Here is an 18,786-nt window from a genome sequence, read left to right as displayed (position 1 = left end):
CATTATATACAAGACACCTGGTCTTAAAAAAATGCACCGAGCTTCCTCGGGATAGTAATCACGTTTTTTTAAACTGTACATTTTCCGTTAAAAGAGGGGCTAAATATTTGAAGGGTCTATCTGATTTTGATAAAACTGCATGTATATAAGGTAAATTCAAATGCTAAAGTCATATTTCATAAATTTACCGATGCCTATATTTTGGAATTCACATGGTCATGTTTTTCTCTGACTGATAATAACGTCTTTATACAAAATCCATTGGAGGTTGGATTATAGTACTGATCTTAGATACATGAGTTATTGCATTAGTCGTAATAGACTTTAAAAACTATCTCTCAGTATTGAGAAATGCTGTTCTTTTTATCTTTTGTTGTGCTCTGTATCGAGTTACGCCTTTTTAGTAACTGATTCGTATATAATTTGTTGTTTACATGTTCTGTTACACCACTGTCGTCTGAAGTCAGGTTAGGTAGAGAGTTGGGCGCCAGCTAAAATATCAAAACTTTTCATTAATATCTATATACAATTGTATATTGTGTATATATCATTATGATAGCGTATGCACTTTATAAATATGTTATTGTCATTTTGAGGAATCCCAGAAAGATGAGTTTCACTAATTGGATTATTTTTTTTAAAAATTTATTCCAGCCACATTCTGTATGTGCCTTACTCGTGTGTTAAGCCAGTAATACTGTGGTTATCGTTTCGTTGTATATGTTGGGTTTTTTTTGTGTTTTTTTATTTTATTGTTTCGTATATAAATCAGGGTATTAGTTTTCTAGCTTAAATTTGTATACATTTTGTCATTTTTATTTATACGAGGAATTCCACTTCTTGCTTACATGTAATAAAATATTTCGCATTCAGTTCAAATTATTGACTGCGAATTTTCATATCCCGAAAGGTCAATGATATACGTGTTCTTATTAGCAAATCTTTAAGAAAAGATGTTATGCTGATCAATAAAAGGTTGTGTTCAGTAATACATTTGTACAACTTGTTTCGGAGTAATAAGAATCTAAGTTGTAATTACTATGCTGAATTAAAACAAAAGCAAGCGTCAAAATCTGAACGGAGGCGATGTCGCTACGCTTATCTTACATAAGTTAGCTTTTCGTAGAAGACCATGCTACCACTGTTTCGGAGAATAAACCGGCGTACCGATTCAGTGCAAAGAAACAACAAAAGGCCTAAGCATATATTTGTAAATAATCAATTTTCCTCTAAGGTCTAAACTTTATTCATAATTGTTTAAGTATAGTATAACCAAAAGACTTTACTTTATCTACTTACATAATCCATCACACAGTTTCCATCAATCATGCCTAAACAAAAGAACACCATTGATCATAGTTCGTCAGTGTTGTACCATCATGATAGTCAACATTTGATTTACCCATTGGCCTTACCAAATTCAATAACAACGCTGATAATCAATTACAGAAACAAGTCATAAATTAGGCCGTTTGTTTTCTCGTTTGAATTGTTTTAAATTTTCATTTCGGGGCCTTTTATAGCTGACTATGAGGTATTGGCTTTGCTCATTGTTGAAGGCCGTACGATGACCTACAGTTGCTATAACTTCTGTGTCATTTGGTTTCTCGTGGAGAGTTGTCTTATTGGCAATCGTACCACATCCTCTTTTTTTATATTTACAGTTAAAGTTTGTAAATTGAAACGTTTACACTATCTATTTATTTCGCACTAAGCTTCTAGAAACCAGTGCAAAGGAAACGAGTTTTATAATTAAAAAAAAAACAACATATTTTGGAAACCACTCCGCACGACATATGTTTTAGAAACAGCTCCCCGTAAAGTGTGTGTGTTTTTTTTTGTTTATTGTATTTAAAAAAAAAAATTGGGGGAGGGACAAATTATTTATCTATACACATGGAAAAAAGTATTGCAACACCAAATTGAAATTGAAATTAAAAAAACACTCTTTATTTTTTTGTGATATAATTTGGTAAAATAGAACTAGTTAAACATTATTTAAGTATCACCTGAGTTTAATCAATAAATATCGACTCGATAAGTTTTTATCTGCACATGCAGCTACTGTACCCGTGAACAGCAAAACAGATGTTTTTACCCTCATTGTTTTCAACACTTTAAATAACCAAGTTTTTAATGTTATGTGCTTGACACCTTGTAATGGGTCCCTGACAACTCTTAACTGCAGCAAGATGGCAGATTATCAGCATAAGAGAAGCAGGGATGTCGCTGTAACAACTGCACGTATTGTTGGTCATCACCATTCCACTATATGTCGTTTTGAGAATAAAAATCAGGCAATAAACGCTGTTAAAGACCTTCCGAGATAATGAAGACCCCCTATACCATTTGCTAGAGAAAATCAAGCATAATGAAGGTTGGTCAGAAGGAAACCCATTGCATACAAGACAATCCTAAAAAGAGAGTGGTGGCCATACATGAGCCTTTTAACAAGAACTGTTCGAGATGAACTCATCGCTACTGGTTATCGTGCGATAAGACCATTTCGGAGACCTCTGCTAACGAACAGACACACAGTTTTCCGTATCTAATGTAGTGCAGAGATCGCCAAAGTTGGAAATTAGCATCGTGGAGGAAGATCTAATGTTCAAATGGAATTTGGTTCATCTTCCTTGGCCCGATCGTAGCCTGACTTTGAACCATATCGAGCATATATGGGACACTATTGGGCGGAAAGTGCGCGAAAGGATACCCCAGTTCAAACACATCATGAAATAAACAATGCCCTTCATCAGAAATGGTTGCTGCTACCTTAGCAACAAATTAGTCGATTGATGGCAGGAATCAGAAGACGTTAAGATGCGGTTATCCGTTTGAATGGAGGCTTCGCACAAAGTACTAATTTTTTTGGCATATAACGATCAACCATGATGTGAACAGTCATCTGAAGATTAATTTTGAAATGTCTGATATTGAAAAGTTCGACTACAGTAAAAGTTGTAAAATGCATTTTTTTTGTACAAAAAACAGTTCATTTTGTTATTAAAATTGTGGTTATATAAATCATTTTTTTTTCAAACATTTTTTGTTCGTTTCAATGCCAATGTTATCATAAACTATGTTTCAATAATATTATACACATATTTTATGATATTTCATCCAAAAAAAGAGGCTGATTTTTCATGTTTTAACAAATCAAGGTGTTGCAATACTTTTTTCCATGTGTATATTATAGCAAAAATCCATCATATCCTTCACGTGTGAATCGTGTTTATTTCGCTACGTTAGACGATTTTCAATGGTTTAACGCTGATAAAGAATAATCTATTGTTTTTATATATGCGCTTCGTCACGTATTTGTCAGAGGACTATATACGTAGCTGTAATTTATAGTTAATTGAAAGAAAATTGAACAATTAAGATCAATGGGGTTATCACTTCGAGTGATCATGCACTCGGTAATTATCCCCAGTCTTTTAAACAGAAGGCATTCGGGTCACTCTTTTTCAGTTCGATTTGTCATCTATAAATTTGTGCTAGACGCTCGCTGACACTTTTAAAAACAATTGTGGATGCACACCTACAAGATGATTCTGAAGATTGCAAAAGTTTACTAATTGACCGAGAGGTTTATTCAGAATTATTGATTCTAATAGTTGACCTTGCGTTTGAATAGTAATTTAAGTCGTCTGTAAAATATTTTTTATCTTAATTGAATATTAACTTGATAAAGTTCAAGAGACAGGTTAAGTATTGTTAAGAACCATTGCATACTATATCAAGTTTAAAAAATGTTTATCAATTCCTAAATGATCAGTTAGTTTTAACATGTTGATGTGCACATGAATATATACAGTGATAAATATTTTATCTGTTATTTGTTGACAAACACTACAATTATATGGACTTAGCTACATGTACATTGTAAGTAAACAAAAATAACTAAATATATACACATTAGTACGGAAGCGTATAAGCGCCACACAACTGTTTTTAATATTTCTTCCTTTATTAGATTTACACAGTTCTCAAACGAGAGCTTACTTTGGACGTATATTTATTTATATTCGGGTATAGCTATATTAGAAGGGTTGATTTTTTTTCTTCGGTATAACCTCAATTGACTCAATTTTCTTTGTAATATATATACTAGTTATAACATGGATATCGTTTCGGGGGGCCTTTATAGGTTGCTGTTCGGTGTGAGCCAATGCTCCGTGTTGAAGACCGAATTTTGGCCTATGATGGTTTACTTTTTACGAATATTGTCTTAGATGGAGAGTTTTCTAATTGGCACTCATACCACATCTTCATATAATATTCTGCTCATTATTAGTCAATGATATGTTCTAATTATTCAAGCACTTTACTTTGCAATGACTACAAAGGTGATAATCTTTAATATATACAGCCTCCTCCATTAATAACTGCTGTTTTCTTTGAATCTTAAATAAGAAATAAGATAAAACAAATGTTTGCGTTATTTCGCAAATGTTTGCGTTTCAACGCAAAGGTTTGCGTTATTTCGCAAAGGTTTGTGTTATAGGAAGAAATATTAAAAAAAAAGTCAAGTGTGTGGCGCTAATATTCTTCCGTACATTAGTATTTAATATAAAGTTTATGTAAGTTGTAATATCTATGCATTACGGACAAAATAAGTCCCAAACATCGAAACAGTGGCTACGTTTACTTTTATAAATCACCGTCACGTAAAAGAGTTTGCGGAAGTGGTCCTTAGTTAAGGGAGATAACTCTTTAAATCTGTAATGCATTTGTAGTATTGCCTTTCACCAATGCTTTTTTTTAATCATTCATATGATGTCAAAAAATATTTAGCACAAAATTACCAGTTCAATTTATGATTGTATAAACATGTTTTGGTCGGGTTGTTGTCAATTTGACACAATTTGACACAATCCCTGTTCAATCCCTGTTTCAAATCTCAATTGAAGATAAATAAATAAACGTGCCATACATACATGTAGATTTGTGAGACGCTAGTAATGTATATTTCATTGATCTTGATAAGATTGATTGATTGCTTAACATGGCAAATATTTCACGCATATTCAGACCGAGAAAATATTACCAATAGATACATTAGGAAGATTCTGTAATATAGGCCATCAGAGATGTGAAATTTTTGACTGTCACTGGAAAATGAGGTTACCATATTCAGCAGTAACAGAAACTGTGTTGGAACGGACCTCATACAGACCCTAATGCATGTGGCCTTCTGTCGCGACATTGACACTAAATGGACACATGGTAAAGGAAATGTTTAAATTCGGATCTGATCGTTAAACATTGGTCCATTCGAAGGGGCATCATAGGGCAATCGTATGGCTGCAGGTACAGGTGGAGCAGGATCTGCTAAACCCTTCCAGAGCACCTCAGACCACCCCCAGTTTTTGGTGGGGTTTCTGTTGCTTAGTCTTTAGTTTTTTATCAACAGCCATGGCGTTGTCAGTTAATTTACAATCCACGAGTTTGACTGTCCCTATGGTATCTTTCGTCCCTCTTTTACGTTGACCAGTTTCCTTGTCTCCGACAGCAACATCATTAGCGGTGGCAAAATTGTTGACATGTCGAAAAAGTTGTCGAAAGACCATGCGAAGGTTCATTTTCGTGTCGATGCCGTATTTATTTTGTCCTTCGTGTATGTTTATGTGTCATCGAGTGACCGTCTTTAGGCACCGTACTTGTCTGGACTGCTGAACAAGTTCGTGGTCATCTTTGCACAAATTCGAAGTTTCATATTCGCATGACCATCTGGTGTCAATCTGGACAGTGTGGCGCCTGTATTAAAGATTACTCGTATTTATAAAATCGTACAATTGTGTTTTTGTATCTATATATACTTAGTAGATAAATCAATGCTCAGCATTTTCATCCAACACCATTATTTAACATTTTAGCTAGGTAACAGGACGACTTATTTCTATGAAACATATTTAATAATTATATGTTACATTCAAGACTATCAGTTTAGATAGTGATCAGACAATATGCTGAAATTACAATCTCTACGTTTGTAACGTTCCCTATAATCATTTAAAATATCTTTGTCCTGGTTTGTCAATATACCAACAAGGAAACAAAATCAAATTACAAAATGTATTTTTATACGGTATGATATTTTAGTTATTATTTTGTATGGTTTATATGCCGGTATTCTACCGACATTTACACTTTTGTTTCTTTTCTGTACAGATTATATTCACAATTATATGTTTTGATAATTCATTGGTCGATAGTAAAAGGAGAGGGTTCAAATTCTTCAAAACTAGTTTAACATATATCTTTGTCTGTCGTTTGGTTGCTGTCTTATTTGACTTTATTCTAAAGCTTCCATCATTCATATATAATTATATATGCATCCCTTTTAAACACAAATTAAAAAAAATGTATATTTAGGTATATTGAATCTTGGTAATGCATGCACTAAATATTTTTCATGAATTACTCTTTATAAAGTCACACATAGCTCAAAAACTTTATTCTGGTTGAATGATATTGATTTGTTGGATACACTTATGTAAATTATATCCAAATTTTCAATAACAAAGCTAAATTCACGGTCCCGGTCGGGGAGAGGGTCGAGATCCCGCTAACATGCTTAACCCCGCCACGTTTTGTATAAATGTGCCTGTCCAAAGTCAGGAGTCTCTAATTCAGTGGTTGTAGTTTGTTGCTTTATACATAATTGCTTTTTGTTCATTTTTTGTACATAAATTACGCCGTAAGTTTTCTTGTTGGAATTGTTTTTATATTTGTCTTTTTGGGGTCTTTTATATCTGACTATGCGGTATGGGCTTTGCTCATTATTGAAGGCAGTACGGTGACCTATAGTTGATAATTTCTGTGTCATTCAGGCCAAGTGTTATCCTACTTTTGCTTATTTATTTTGCCTTTGTTTTGTTTTCTACATTTCACATTATAATTACTGCCATACATCTTTGTAATTTAAATTCACAGATTATTGCATGATCACAGACCTTGCTCATTTTTTCAATAGTATTACAGTATCACAAGATAAGTGATATCTGATATCATCAACATCTGTTATTTATTAATGTTTCCCTTTTGTATATATGTTCTGTACATGTATGTTTTGTTTTGTACTTTATCTCGTCTATGTTTGAGTGTCCTGTTAATTAATGTATACGTCAGCTTTCGGTTTCAAGGATCTGTCCAAAGTGTACATCATGTGCTTAAGTTTCACTATATATTCATTATAAGTTTTGATAGTTTTGACTGTAAATTTGTAAACTATACTATTATTCATAACATAATCCTCCCTATATTCATAAAAAATGTTTTTGTCCTCAGTAGTATAATACAGTTTTTATTACTGGTTGCTGGAATTGAGCAAAATCCAGGTCCAGATCAGAGTAACAAAAAGAATTTGAAAATAGTGCACAATAATGTGTGTAGTTTACTTCCTAAGTTAGATCTCATTAACAATGAACTACACGATTATGACATTATTTGTATATCAGAATCTCATCTTGACAAGTCAATTACTGATGACCAAATTAAATTAAATGGGTTTCATAAACCTATTAGGTTAGATAGAAATAGACATGGTGGAGGTGTGACCATTTATATAAAAAATAGCTTACATTTTATTATACGGAATGACATATCTGTAAGTAATCTTGAATTACTTTGGGTTGAAGTGAGGAATTGTAGTAATGAAAAATTTTTAGTTGGTGTTTTATACCGTCCTCCTAACTCAAATTCTAATTTATGGGACTTATTTAGTGAGTCAGTAGATAAAGCACTTGATTGTAATTTGCCAATTTTCCTTTGTGGTGATTTCAATTGTGATATGATGTCAAACTCAAGTAACTCTTTTAAAAAGTTACTTAACCGGTTAAACTTGGAAAATGTTGTTTGGGAGTCTACCAACTTTACAACCCAAACTGGAACTTGTATTGATTTATGTGTGACTAATCGCAAAAACTTAATTAAATCAGTGACTGTACTTACACCGATATGCAGTTCTCATTCTCCTGTTTCAGTCGAAATTTCATTTAAAACTTTTAAACAACACTCGTTTAAAAGACAAATTCGAGATTTTAAGCGTGCAGATTATGAAGGTCTTAAAAACCAGTTGAATGATACTGACTGGGATGATGTTGTTTTTAATTCAAATAATATAAATGATGTTTATATGAACTTTGTCAAAACATTCGAAAGTACTGTCAATAGATACATACCTACTAAAACTATTACAGTTAGACCAAATGATAAACCATTTATGAACAACTTGATTAGAAACAAGATAAGACATCGTAATAGAATTCACCACAAAGCGAACGAAAACTTCAAATAATCCAGATCACTGGAAAAAATTTAGAGAAATTCGTAATGAAATTATCAGTTTAGTTAGAAAGGCAAAGGATGATTATAAGTGCAAACTGACATCACAACTTATTGACAAAAATATTCCTCCTGGTAAATGGTGGCGCATTGCCAAGTCTGTTTCAAATTTTACTAAAAACAGAGATTCCCCCCCTTTTTTGGAACATGATGGCCAAATTTTTATTCATCCATTGGACAAATCAGAGATCCTGAACAATCATTTTGCTGATATAGCTAATATTGATATAGAACCAGAAATTCCTGATAATAATGAGCCTCCTCCATGTCATTTAAACAAATTTGTCATCACTGAGAAAGAAATTTTAGACCAGTTAAAAATTTTGAATGTTAATAAACCAGCTGGACCTGATAGTATCAGTCCTAGAATTTTAAAAGAGGTTGCTAGCTTTATTTCTAAACCATTAACTAAGTTATTTAATATGTCTCTATCAGTTAAACAGGTTCCACTGTTATGGAAAATTGCACATGTTAATCCTATTTTTAAAGGGAAAGGTAGCCCACATTCAGCTCTAAACTATCGTCCAATATCTGTTACTAGTATTGTTTGTAAGATTATGGAAAATGTTTTATTTAAACATTTGTATAATTATATGAGGAGTAATAACCTTTTGTCAAAGTTTCAATCTGGATTCCAACCAGGTGATTCTACTGTTAATCAGTTAATTGAAATATATCATAAAATTATTAGTAATATGGATAGTGGTAGGGATGTAAGGTTTGTATTTTGTGATGTATCTAGAGCTTTCGATAAAGTTTGGCATAAAGGACTTTTATTTAAACTTAAACAATCTGGCTTAAATGACCAGCTCTTATCTTGGATAGAAAGTTATCTTTCGGATCGTCAACAAAAGGTAGTTTCAGAAGGCTTTTCGTCAACTCTAAGAAGTATACATGCAGGTGTCCCCCCAGGGATCAGTTTTGGGACCCTTTCTGTTTCTTATTTATATAAATGATATAGTAAATGACATTGCTAATGATATTAGACTTTTTGCAGATGACACCTCTTTATTTGTCATAGTAGATGATGATCATGCTGTAGCGGCTGCTTCTTTGACTGATGACTTGGATGTTATCTCAAATTGGGCAAAATCATGGGCTGTTCAATTTAATTCTAAGAAAACTAAAAATATTGTATTTACTAGAAGGGAAAGGGAGCATCCACCTGTATTTTTTGGGATAAATGGTGAAGAGGTTGAGAAAATAGATATTCACTGTCATCTTGGGATAACATTTCAGTCATCAGCTTCATGGCACACGCATATTGATATTATTTATAAAAAAGCATGCCCTCGTCTTTCTGTGCTTCGTCAAGTTAAACACTTATTAGATAGGAGTTCACTTATACGTATTTATTATGCTTTTATTAGACCTATATTAGAATATGGTGATGTTATTTGGGGCAATTGCTCCCAGCATGAGACTGAGCTTCTTGAAAATATTCAGATAGAAGCTGCTAGAATTATTACAGGATTACGACGAAATTCCTCCAGACAAAAACTTTATATTGAATTAGGTTTAGAAACTCTGGAGAATAGACGTAATAAACATAAGCTTATACTATTCTACAAAATATTAAATGGGATGACACCTGCATACTTATATGAGTTAGTTCAGCCATATCTTCCCAGACAAACCCCTTATACTTTGAGGAATGAAAATAACACTTTTCACCCGCCTCTTTCTAGAACTAGCTCTTATCTTAATAGTTTCATTCCTTCCACTATAAGACTTTGGAATAGTCTTCCTTTGAGTTTACAAAAATCACCAAGTTTGGGTATATTTAGAAGTGGACTAGATAAGTTTTATAGGACTGATGATATATTTAAACCTTTCAACTATGGGATAAGGAAACTAAATATAAGTCATTGTCAACTCAGAAATAATGCTAGCAACCTTAAATTTCATTTGTTTAATCAGTTCTTATCCGAGAACACTTTTTGCACAAACTGTAACCATCCTGTTGAGGATAACCAACATTTCTTTTTTATTTGCCCTAAGTATAATGATGTAAGACAGATCCTTCTTGATTCCATTTACTCCATTGTTGATAATGTTGACATAAATATTGAATTACTACTTTTTGGAAACAGATTATTTTCATATGATATGAATATTGCTATTTTTAAATCTGTTCAGAAATATATCAGTGACACTCAACGTTTTGTTTGAAACTTACTTTAATTTTTGTTTCATCTATTTTTAATTTTTATTTTTTTTCTACACTCCAACATTAATTCATTTATTCCACTAAGCAAGCTTAGTGTCTCTTTCAAGCCATATATATATTTCTAATGACTTATAAAGGATATTTGCATGTTTCAAGGTACTTTAAATAACTGATGATTAATTGCCTATATATTTAAATATATTTTGCATTTAGTAAGTAACACTGTTAACATATATTTGCTCGTGTGTGCTCACAAGTAGCATGCATGTTCCACTATATTGCATTATTTTAAATACAGTTGTTGTGATTGAATTATACCTTGTACATGTAATATGGAGAGAGCTTTTATAGGCTGTGCCTGTTGCTCAATCCTTTTCATATCTTAATGAATAAAATATGTTTAAAATCAAGTCATTTTGGTCTTTTGGTCTCTTGTTGACAGTTGTCTCATTGGCAATCATACCACATCTTCTTTTTTTATATTAATAAGTATATGTTACATTCAAGGCTACCAGTTTGGATAGTGATGCAGACAATGTGCTGAAATTATAATCTCACTTTTTGTAGCATTCCCTATAATCTAAAAAAATAGCTTTATATGTTCTTGAATGTCAATACATGTATACCAACAAGGAACCAAAATCCAATTACTAAATGTATTTTTATAAGGTATGATTTCATTAGTTATTATTTTTTATGGTTTTTATGAATTCTACCGATATTTTACACTTAAGTTCCTTTTCTGTACAGATTATATTAAATGTTGTAAGCTTTCATAATTCACTGACCGATATTAAAAGAGGGGGGGGGGGTAAAATTCTTCAAAACAAGTTTAACACATACATGTGTATCTGTGTCTGTCGTTAAGTTACTGTTTCATTTTAGTATATACTCTAACACTCTGATAATTCATTTATTATTATACATGTTACCCTTTTTAAACTCAAAATTCAAAAATGTATACATATTTAACATTGTTAAATCTTTGTAATAAAATTGAAAATGAAAAAGGGGAATGTGTCAAAGCTACAACAACCCGACCAAAGAGAAGACAAAAGCCTAAGGCCACCAATGTGTCTTCCAGGCGGCGAGAAAAATCCCGCACCCGGAGGCGTGCTTCAGCTGGCCCCTAAACAAAAATGTATACTATTTTAGTGATAATTGACATCATACTAAATTCCAAAATATACACAAGAAACTAAAATTAAAATTCATACACCATTAACAAAGGCCAAAGGTATCCACTAAACATTTTTCATGAAATACTGTTTATAAAGTCACACACAGCTCTCGAACTTGATTCTGGCTGTATGATATTAGTTTTATGGATGCTTTTGTAAATTATATCAATTTTTTTATAAGAAAAACTCAAACCACTGTCCCAGATTTGGGGAGAGTTGGACCCCCGCGTCAGTTTACTAGTTTGAATTGTTTTACATTTGTCATTTCGGGTTCTTTTATTGGTGACTATATATATACGGTATGGGGCTTTGCTCATTGTTGAAAGACATACGGTGACATATAGTTATTAATTTCTATATCATTTTGTCTTTTGTGAAGTGTTGTCCTATTATATCTTTTTTTTCTGTTTTTTTTTTTTATATCATTTCTATTTGTAATTCCAAGTGGATGATCTTCATATTTTCATTTTCATTTTTATAGGAAATTCAACAATGTGTGTAATTGACTAAAAAAAGATTAATAAGATAAACAAGAAATAATTGAAGATGAGGCCTAATGTCAAGTTTAATTATTTCATTTCCCCCTAAAACTTGTTTATTGTTTTCTTAAAGACAGCAAATGTGAATTCCATATCGAAATGTCATACTATTGGTTTGTTTTGATGTGTTTTGATATTTATTGATGTTATTTTAACTCAGTGATTAGTTATTTTTTTAATGAAGATTATTATGTGAAAGCATGCTTACTAAATGAGGTAAATGTCTTGACGAGGAAACAACTAGAAGACTTAGTGCTCGAAGTAAAATATCCTTAAAGTGTCATTCGATAATTGCCGGAGATGAGGTGCATGTCTCATGGTTTTAACGTGTTTTGAATTATAAATGTAATGCACTTTTTAACTCACCAAGGAACGTTAACAAGCTAAACGGTACATCTTTTGCTTTGATAATTAGTATTGGAAATCATTTCGAGAGTAATGCTGAGAATGACAAGCATTTTCGAGAACTTGTAAATTAAATATATTTTTGAGTTGATTTACCTTCGCACGAGTAACGTTTGTCGCTTCAAAGACTGCCATTTACATTGAAAGGTGTATCTACATGGTATATCCCGCATATAATTGCTTGCCCTAAGAAACATTGCATCAGTAATATAGTCCGGATTATCTTTCAACATTATCCACAGATTAACGTTTTTATTTATTTTGTTCCTTGAAGGCTTCTTTTGTTACAAATGACAATGTTTAGCAGAGATAACAGAGACCTACATTTCATAAAGCTTTTGTTCTAGTCGTTTGCCTGATTTTGACCTCCGGATGAAGTGCAGATGGCAGTTAGGTCCGCTGCTGTATGCCCTGAGGTAATCAGTGCCCTCAGGTAATCGTGGCAATAGTGCCCATTTGCGTAGTAATAACATGATCTAAAAATAGAATAAACTAAAAATACATCATTGTACTTTCTATTTCGACTGACAGTATATGTGCGAAAAATAGGAGAAAACAGGAACACATACAATTTTTTACAATAAGATACGACAAATAATTCACGAAAAAAATTCAAATATTTGGTTTATTTGTGATCATTGCAACGTGAACATATATTTATTTAGTGAAACGTAAATGACTTAAAATAATTAAAAAGAAAACACTTTTTGAATTGCGATTTTAACTTTTATAATAATAGTTGTCAAAAACTGGTTTCATAGAGATTTATGTAAATAAATGTATATACAATTATGGATTTTTTTCCTTCGGCGAAAGACAATATTTTTTGGAGAAAGGTCGAAAACATTTTTTTCTTTCATTTCAATTTCAGCATTACATATAGTGGCATAACAATTAGAAGCAAACTTTTAAAAAAAAACCATAGCCCCCCCCCCCCCCCCCCCCCCCTGAAAATGAAATGATTGCTGCGTAAGTTTCGTAAATGTCCTGTTGAAACTTTGACTATCATTGTGTTTGGTAATATATGACACTTACATATGGACAGATTACGCATATATTGATTTTGGTTACTTCTTTTAAAGTAACATAAGTAGAAAATGATAACATTTAATAGATAGGTTATTAAAATCAGTCCATCTTGTTCGACTACATGAGGGGCAGTGGCGGATTCATTCCTTTTTTTTTTAAAGGGGGAGTCCCCAATCCAGGACACAAGGAGGGGGTTCCAACTATATGTTCCCATTCAAATGCATTGATCTCCAAAAAAATGGATTCCTATCCCCAGGACACCCCTGGACCCGCCACTGAGCTGTTACAAAAAATATAAACTGTCACGGCATTATTTGAATTTAAGTGTATGCATCTTGCACTGTAAGATTAGCATTAACACTAATACAAAATTGTTAAATAATTAACACTTTCGTTGGTTTTTTCTTATCTTTGTTTGAAATGTATTTTATTTAAAGCTTCTTTGTGTACCATTCTTTGTTTATTCGAAAGGGGTAGTAGATATAAATATATATATATACAATTAAAATAGAAGAACCTAGATGACGATATATATGCGTTCAATAATGATACATATAAAAAAGAAGCTGTGGTATAAATCCCAATGAGACAACTGTCCACAAAAGGACACAGAAATTAACAACTGTAGGTCAACGTACGGCCTTCAACAATGAGCAAAGTCCATATCGCATTGTCATCTATAAAAGGTTCAGAAATAACAATGAAATCCAATTGAAACGAGAAAACTAACGGCCTTAATTATATAAAACAAATGAACAAAAACAAATAGTAAAGAAACGACAACCACTGAATTACAGGCTCCTGACTTGGGGCAGGCACATACGTTTTTTTTTCTCATAAAAGTTGTACAAACAATCGATATGTGAAAAGTATTCTATCAATTATATCAAAGTATATTAAGCAAAGCATACATTTATAGATCCGTATTTTACTCGATTGGCTTTAAAATACTAGTAGTTTAATAATATATGGCACTAACATATGGACAGATTACGGATATATTGATTTTGGTTACTTCTTTTAAAGTAACATATATAAGTAGAAAATGATAACATTTAATAGATAGGTTATTGAAAATCAGTCCATCTTGTCCGACTGCATGAGGGGCAGTGGCGGATCCATCCATTTAAAAAAGGGGGGGGGGGTTCCCAATTCAGGACACAAGGAGGGGGTTCCAACTATATGTTTCCATTCAAATGCATTGATCTAAAAAAAAAAGGTGCCTATACTCAGAACACCCCTGGACCCGCCACTGTCCATTGTTCAACTACTAAATTGTCTGTTTTACTTACTAGTACACTTGGTACAATAAAAAACCTGATAATAAATTGTTCAAATAAGGCCCTTGAAAATAGTGGAATTAATTACTTTTGGAGTGTCAAAAAATTGCATGCATATAATGGTGATTTTAAATCTGTTCAAAGTTTAGATTTTTCTACTCTATATACCACTTTGCCTCATATTCTTTTTAAGAAAAAATTCACATCCCTAATTAACTGGGCATTTAAAAAGTCGGAATGCGAGTACATATGTTCAAACTCTTTGCGATCATTTTTTAGTAGCAATAAACAAAAGAACTATGTCAATTGGACATGCTTTGATACTATTTATGCTCTTGAATTTTTATTTGATAACATTTTTGTTCGCTTTAGAGATTCCGTATATCGTCAAGTTATTGGAATTCCAATGGGGACTAACTGTGAACCAATTATTGCGGACCTGTTTTTGTATTGTTATGAGTTACAATTTATGACTTAAATTAGCAAAGACCCATCAAAACAATATTTGATACAAAAATTTAACAATACTTTTAGATATTTGGATGATATATTGGCTCTCAATAATAACGACTTCCGTATGTATAATAAAGAAATTTATCCTGTAGAACTTACTTTAATTAAAGCTAATGATAACAATGACCACTGCCCTTTCCTCGATCTTGATATCTATATCATAAACGGGAAGATTAATACAAAAATTGTTGATAAGAGAGATGTTTTTTCATTTCCTATTGTTAATTATTCATTTGAAGATGGTGACGTTCCCTTGTCATCATCTTATGGTGTTTATATATCTCAACTTGTACGATTCTCTCGTGTATGTAACAACGTATTAGATTTTAGCGAGAGAAATTTATGTATTACTAAAAAATTATTACACCAGGGTTTTCGATATCACAAACCGGTCAAAACATTTACTAAATTTTATCATCGGTATAAGGAAATAATTCGTAAATTTAACTCAACATGCAGACATCTTATACGTTCAGGTATTTCACATCCAATTTTTTACGGAAATATTCTATATAAAGAACAAAAATGTCAATATTCTCCTCAGAAACTAACAAAACCTTTAAATAGACTTATTAAAAAGGGATATAGTTACGATACTGTTGTCAGGTCATTAAAGATTGCATATTTTGGCTTTAATATTGATTTACTGATAGAGTCTTTGAATCGGAACTAAACACATCTATTTCTAAAAAAAACAGTTGTTGGCATGACACGTGTTATGTTCTTCTCATATATTTTATGATAGTATGATACTAAACCCCTAACGGGAGGGATTGTGCCTGATATTCATATGATGAACACATAATCTTTCAATCAGTTTATTTGAGGTCTGGAGCTGGCATGTAAGTTAACTGCTAGTAGTCTGTTGTTATTTATGTACTATTGTCATTTTATTTATTTTCTTTTGTTACATCTTTTGACATCAGACTCGGACTTCTCTTGAACTGAATTATAATGTGCGTATTGTTATGCTTTTACTTTTCTACACTGGCTAGATGTATAAGGAGAGGGTTGAGATCTCATAAACATGTTTAACCCCGCCGCAATTTTGCGCATGTCCCAAGTCAGGAGCCTCTGGCCTTGTTAGGCTTGTACGATTTTAAATTTTAGTTTCTTGTGTATAATTCGGAGTTTAGTATGACGTCCATTATCACTGAACTATTATGCATATTTTTAGGGGCCAGCTGAAGGACACCTACAGCTGCGGGAATTCTCGCTACATTGGAGACCCATTGGTTGCCTTCGACTGTTGTCTGCTCTATGGTCGGGTGGTTGTCGCTTTGACATAATCACCATTTCCTTTCTCTATTTTAATAACTATGTTTCTGATCTAATTTTGTATTCTATAAACGGCATCTATATATTTACACTACAAATCTACAACTCTCAGTCTATGGCTACACGTGCTCATCGTATCATCGTATCATACGCGATGATGACCAGCCAGTACATACTGAAATGATTTTATTCACCATTATTAAAAAAGAGAAACATTGCAATACGAACAGTAATCTATTTGTTTTTTTCATTTGACATTACTTTGAAAGTAACGTAGTTACAAGCACAGGTTATACAGTATATAACTGCTTTTTTAGAATGTTAATTGTCTTAATCAATCTTATTTGAGAGATGTTGGATATTTTCAAGGAAAAACCTCACATCTCCAGTGGACTTTTGTACATGGTCAGATAACCTTAGTTCATCTCTAAATTACTGTGTATTTCCTGTATCTCAGATCATATCTATGATTGCTCACATGGTGAGGCTACCTCAGGTCACCTCTGTATGATTGAACATTGTGAGGTTACCTAATATTACCTCTGTATTGCTGTACATGGTGAGGTTACTCTGTATTACTGCACATACTCGTATTACCGTATAGCGGGTTATTTTCGCGGGTGTAAAATTTCGCGATTTTCATTGAAAAGGGTATACGAAAAATTTTGGCGGTTATTATTTTGGCGGATTCAACATTTTTAGCATTACCTTTGCATGTACATTTTTAAATTGGCGGAATTTATTTTGGCGATTTTGTTCTATCCGCGAAAATTTACACCCCGCGAAAATAACCCGCTATACGGTACCACATTTTGTATAAACTTTACAAAACACTATTTTTTTAGTTTTCCTCAGCGCACTTCTGCATTTCTATACATGGTCAAGTGCACATGTTAACTAATGTCATTTCTTAACTACTGTATATAAATATGTAACCTCAGAATACCCCTGTATGTTAGAATATGGTGAGGTTACCTAATGTCACAACTTCATGGTCATTGTACCAGCTGCATGTTACCACAGAGAAACTTTGCAAAACGCTAATTTTCTACAAACCTCAGGTGACCACAATTGAATGTTCATAACTCCCTTCGTCAGCTTAGTCCGTCCAGATAACATCTATGTTCTTTTTTTCACGGACAGGCTACCTCAGGTCATCTGTAAATTACTGTACATGACCAGGTTACCTCAGGTCATCTGTAAATTACTGTACATGACAAGGTTACCTCAGGTCATATGTAAATTGCTATACATGACCAGGTTACCTCAGGGAACCACTGTACTACTGTGCATGGTAAGGTTACCTCAGGGAACCATGGTACTACTGTGCATGATGATCGGGTTACTTCAAGGAACCATTGTTCTACTGTGCATGGTCTGGTTACCTCAGGGATCCATTGTACTACTGTGCATGGTCATGTTACCGAGGGAACCATTGCACTACTGTGCATGGTCAGGTTACCTCAGGGAACCACTGTACTTCTGTGTATGGTCAGGTTCCCTCAGGGAATCATTGTACTACTGTGCATTGTCATGTTACCTCAGGGAACCTTTGTACTACTGTGCATGGTCAGGTTTCCCCAGGGAACCATTGTACTATTGCTATGGTCAGGTTACTTTAGGGAACCATTGTACTACTGTGCATGGTCAGGTTACCTCAGGGAACCATTCTACAACTGTGCCTGGTCAGGTTACCTCAGGGAACCATTGTACTACTGTGCATAATAAGTTGCCTCAGGGAATCATTGTACTACTGTGTATGGTCAGGTTACCTCAGGAAACCATTGTACTACTGTGCATGTTCAGGTTACTCAGGGAACCACTGTGCAACTGTTCATGGTCAGGTTACCTCAGGGAACCATTGTACTTCTGTGTATGGCTATGTTACCTTAAGGAATCATTGTTCTACTGTACATGGTCATGCTACCTCAGGGAAAAATTGTACTACTGTACATGTTTAAGTTACCCCAAGAAACCATTGTAATACTGTGCATTGTTATGTTACTCAGGGAACCATTGTACAACTATGCATGGTCAGGTAA

The 18,786-nt window shown here is 33.1% G+C and overlaps 1 protein-coding gene across 3 annotated transcripts in view; it reads left to right on the top strand.

The window, feature by feature from the left end:
* LOC139496206 (parathyroid hormone/parathyroid hormone-related peptide receptor-like) overlaps positions 1–18,786 on the top strand; it is an 80,729-nt gene that overhangs the window by 3,295 nt on the left and 58,648 nt on the right. The window contains exon 1 of one of the 3 annotated variants that reach the window (XM_071284679.1): positions 3,763–3,885. The exons of the other annotated variants lie outside the window; for them this stretch is intronic. The gene's annotated coding sequence lies outside the window, so the exon portion shown is untranslated. Of the gene's footprint in view, positions 1–3,762; positions 3,886–18,786 lie in introns of those variants that run through there. 3 annotated transcript variants of the gene reach the window in all.

Source organism: Mytilus edulis, chromosome 11 (assembly GCF_963676685.1).
Source record: "Mytilus edulis chromosome 11, xbMytEdul2.2, whole genome shotgun sequence".
In the NCBI taxonomy this organism is placed as follows: Eukaryota; Metazoa; Mollusca; class Bivalvia; order Mytilida; family Mytilidae; genus Mytilus; species Mytilus edulis.
The sequence above is the reverse complement of the archived record's forward strand: the minus strand, read 5'-3'. Positions and strand labels throughout refer to the sequence as shown.